Below are 5,030 nucleotides of genomic sequence, written 5' to 3' on the forward strand. Positions count from 1 at the left end.
GAACGACAGGTACAGACTAGTTCTTGTGTAGTTGCATTCGATTTTTTCCATTCTACTTCACTAAACATCTTCATATGAGATCCAATTACTTGTAGGGAAAAGCAAGAGACCTCAGTTATGATGATGCACTAGGTCCATAGCTGGGATTTTGTGTATGTTCTCGAAATGCGTTTGTCGAGTGCTCATTAAGAAAGTTTCTATACAAGTTTCTGAACGAACTCCTTAAGAAAAGTTCTCCAAAAGTTCCCTATGACAGAATCCTTTGAAGCATCTGGTTTTCACAAACGTTTTGACTACTTGTGGAGCCAAAACGGACTCCGTATGAGTCAGATATCCATGTTTCAGTTAACACTGCGCAAAACTGATTCCGAACGACAGTTACAGACTAGTTCTTGTGTAGTTGCATTCGATTTTTTCCATTCTACTTCACTAAACATCTCCATATGATATCCAATTACTTGTAGGGAAATGCAAGCGACCTCAGTTATGATGATGCACTAGGTCCATAGCTGGGACGTTGTGTATGTTCTCGAAATGTGTTTGTCGAGTGCTCATTAAGAAAGTTTCTATACAAGTTTCTGAATGAACTCCTTAAGAAAAGTTCTCCAAAAGTTCCCTATCAAAGAATACTTTGAAGCATCTGGTCGTCACAAACATTTTGACTACTTGTGGAGCCAAAACGGACTCCGTATGAGTCAGATATCCATGTTTTAGTTAACACTGCGCAAAACTGATTCCGAACGACAGTTACAGACTAGTTCTTCTGTAGTTGCATTCGATTTTTTCCATTCTACTTCACTAAACATCTCTATATGAGATCCAATTACTTGTAGGGAAATGCAAGAGACCTCAGTTATGATGATGCACTAGGTCCATAGCTGGGACCTTGTGTATGTTCTCGAAATGCGTTTGTCGAGTGGTCATTATGAAAGTTTCTATACAAGTTTCCGAACGAACTCCTTAAGAAAAGTTCTCCAAAAGTTCCCTACGAAAGAATCCTTTGAAGCATCTGGTCGTCACAAAAGTTTTGACTACTTGTGGAGCCAAAACGGACTCCGTATGAGTCAGATATCCATATTTCAGTTAACACTACGCAAAACTGATTCCGAACGACAGTTACAGACTAGTTCTTGTGTAGTTGCATTCGATTTTTTCCATTCTACTTCACTAAATATCTCCATATGAGATCCAATTACTTGTAGGGAAATGCAAGAGACCTCAATTATGATGATGCACTAGGTCCATCGCTGGGACTTTGTGTATGTTCTCGAAATGCGTTTGTCGAGTGCTCATTATGAATGTTTCTATACAAGTTTCTGAACGAACTCCTTAAGAAAAGTTCTCCAAAAGTTCTCTACGAAAGAATCCTTTGAAGCATCTGGTCATCACGAACATTTTGACTACTTGTGGAGCCAAAACGGACTCCGTATGAGTCAGATATCCATGTTTCAGTTAACACTTCGCAAAACTGATTCCGAACGACAGTTACAGACTAGTTCTTGTGTAGTTGCATTCGATTTTTTCCATTCTACTTCACTAAACATCTCCATATGAGATCCAATTACTTGTAGGGAAATGCAGGCGACCTCAGTTATGATGATGCACTAGGTCCATCGCTGGGACTTTGTCTGTGTTCTCGAAATGCGTTTTTTGAGTGCTCATTAAGAAAGTTTCTATACAAGTTTCTGAACGAACTCCTGAAGAAAAGTTCTCCAAAAGTTCCCTATGAAAGAATCCTTTGAAGCATCTGGTCTTCACAAACATTTTGACTACTTGTGGAGCCAAAACGGACTCCGTATGAGTCAGATATCCATGTTTTAGTTAACACTACGCAAAACTGATTCCGAACGACAGTTACAGACTAGTTCTTGTGTAGTTGCATTTGTTTTTTTCCATTCTACTTCACTAAACATCTCCATATGAGATCCAATTACTTGTAGGGAAATGCAAGAGACCTCACTTATGATGATGCACTAGGTCCATAGCTGGGACCTTGTGTATGTTCTCGAAATGCGTTTGTTGAGTGGTCATTATGAAAGTTTCTATACAAGTTTCTGAACGAACTCCTTAAGAAAAGTTCTCCAAAAGTTCCCTACGAAAGAATCCTTTGAAGCATCTGGTCGTCACAAAAGTTTTGACTACTTGTGGAGCCAAAACGGACTCCGTATGAGTCAGATATCCATATTTCAGTTAACACTACGCAAAACTGATTCCGAACGACAGTTACAGACTAGTTCTTGTGTAGTTGCATTCGATTTTTTCCATTCTACTTCACTAAACATCTTCATATGAGATCCAATTACTTGTAGGGAAATGCAAGAGACCTCAGTTATGATGATGCACTAGGTCCATAGCTGGGACCTTGTGTATGTTCTCGAAATGCGTTTGTCGAGTGTTCATTAAGAAAGTTTCTATACAAGTTTCTGAACAAACTCCTTAAGAAAAGTTCACCAAAAGTTTCCTATGAAAGAATCCTTTGAAGCATCTGGTCGTCACGAAAGTTTTGACTACTTGTGGATCCAAAACGGACTCCGTATGAGTCAGATATCCATGTTTCAATTAACACTGCGCAAAACTTATTCCGAACGACACTTACTGACTAGTTCTTGTGTAGTTGCACTCGTTTTTTTCCATTCTACTTCACTAAACATCTCCATATGAGATCCAATTACTTGTAGGGAAATGTAAGAGACCTCAATTATGATGATGCACTAGGTCCATCGCTGGGACTTTGTGTATGTTCTCGAAATGCGTTTGTCGAGTGCTCATTATGAAAGTTTCTATACAAGTTTCCGAACGAACTCCTTAAGAAAAGTTCTCCAAAAGTTCCGTACGAAAGAATCCTTTGAAGCATCTGGTCATCACGAACATTTTGACTACTTGTGGAGCCAAAACGGACTCCGTATGAGTCAGATATCCATGTTTCAGTTAACACTTCGCAAAACTGATTCCGAACGACAGTTACAGACTAGTTCTTGTGTAGTTGCATTCGATTTTTTCCATTCTACATCACTAAACATCTCCATATGAGATCCAATTACTTGTAGGGAAATGCAAGAGACCTCAGTTATGATGATGCACTAGGTCCATCGCTGGGACTTTGTGTGTCTTCTCGAAATGCGTTTTTTGAGTGCTCATTAAGAAAGTTTCTATACAAGTTTCTGAACGAACTCCTTAAGAAAAGTTCTCCAAAAGTTCCCTATGAAAGAATCTTTTGAAGCATCTGGTCGTCACAAACATTTTGACTACTTGTGGAGCCAAAACGGACTCCGTATGAGTCCGATATCCATGTTTTAGTTAACACTGCGCAAAACTGATTCCGAACGACAGTTACAGACTAGTTCTTGTGTAGTTGCATTCGATTTTTTCCATTCTACTTCACTAAACATCTCCATATGAGATCCAATTACTTGTAGGGAAATGCAAGAGACCTCAGTTATGATGATGCACTAGGTCCATAGCTGGGACCTTGTGTATGTTCTCGAAATGCGTTTGTCGAGTGCTCATTAAGAAAGTTTCTATACAAGTTTCTGAACGAACTCCTTAAGAAAAGTGCTCCAAAAGTTCTCTACGAAAGAATTCTTTGAAGCATCTAGTCGTCACGAACGTTTTGACTACTTGTGGATCCAAAACGGACTCCGTATGAGTCAGATATTGATGTTTCAGTTAACACTTCGCAAAACTGATTCCGAACGACAGTTACAGACTAGTTCTTGTGTAGTTGCATTCAATTTTTTCCATTCTACTTCACTAAACATCTCCATATGAGATCCAATTACTTGTAGGGTAATGCAAGAGACCTCAGTTATGATGATGCACTAGGTCCATAGCTGGGACTTTGTGTATGTTCTCGAAATGCGTATGTCGAGTGCTCATTAAGAAAGTTTCTATACAAGTTTCTGAACGAACTCCTTAAGAAAAGTTCTCCAAAAGTTACCTATGAAAGAATCCTTTGAAGAATCTTGTCGTCGCAAACATTTTGACTACTTTTGGAGCCAAAATGGACTCTGTATGAGTCAGATATCCGTGTTTCAGTTAACACTACGCAAAACTGATTCCGAACGACAGTTACAGACTAGTTCTTGTGTAGTTGCATTTGATTTTTTCCATTCTACTTCACTAAACATCTCCATATGAGATCCGATTACTTGTAGGGAAATGCAAGAGACCTCAGCTATGATGATGCACTAGGTCCATCGCTGGGACTTTGTGTATGTTCTCGAAATGCGTTTGTCGAGTGCTCATTAAGAAAGTTTCTATACAAGTTTCTGAACGAACTCCTTAAGAAAAGTTCTCCAAAAGTTACCTATGAAAGAATCCTTTGAAGCATCTGGTCGTCATGAACGTTTTGACTGCTTGTGGAGCCAAAACGTACTCCGTATGAGTGAGATATCCTTGTTTCAGTTAACTCAGTTATGACGATGCACTAGGTCCATAGCAGGGACCTTGTGTATGTTCTCGAAATGCGTTTGTCGAGTTTCTATACAAGAAAGTTTCTATACAAGTTTCTGAACGTACTCCGTATGAGTCAGATATCCATGTTTCAATTAACACTGCGCAAAACTGATTCCGAACGACACTTACTGACTAATTCTTGTGTAGTTGCATTCGATTTTTTCCATTCTACTTCACTAAACATCTCCATATGAGATCCAATTACTTGTAGGGAAATGCAAGAGACCTCAGTTATGATAATGCACTAGGTCCATAGCTGGGACCTTGTGTATGTTCTCGAAATGCGTTTGTCGAGTGCTCATTAAGAAAGTTTCTATACAAGTTTCTGAACGAACTCCTTAAGAAAAGTTCTCCAAACGTTCCCTATAAAAGAATCCTTTGAAGCATTTGGTCGTCACAAACGTTTTGACTACTTGTGGAGCCAAAACGTACTCCGTATGAGTCAGATATCCATGTTTCAGTTAACTCTGCGCAAAACTGATTTCGAACGACCGTTACAGACTAGTTCTTGCGTAGTTGCATTCGATTTTTTCCATTCTACTTCACTAAACATCTTCATATGAGATCCAATTACG

The sequence above is a fragment of the Triticum aestivum genome, chromosome 5D, assembly GCF_018294505.1.
Source record: "Triticum aestivum cultivar Chinese Spring chromosome 5D, IWGSC CS RefSeq v2.1, whole genome shotgun sequence".
NCBI classification, from domain to species: domain Eukaryota; kingdom Viridiplantae; phylum Streptophyta; class Magnoliopsida; order Poales; family Poaceae; genus Triticum; species Triticum aestivum.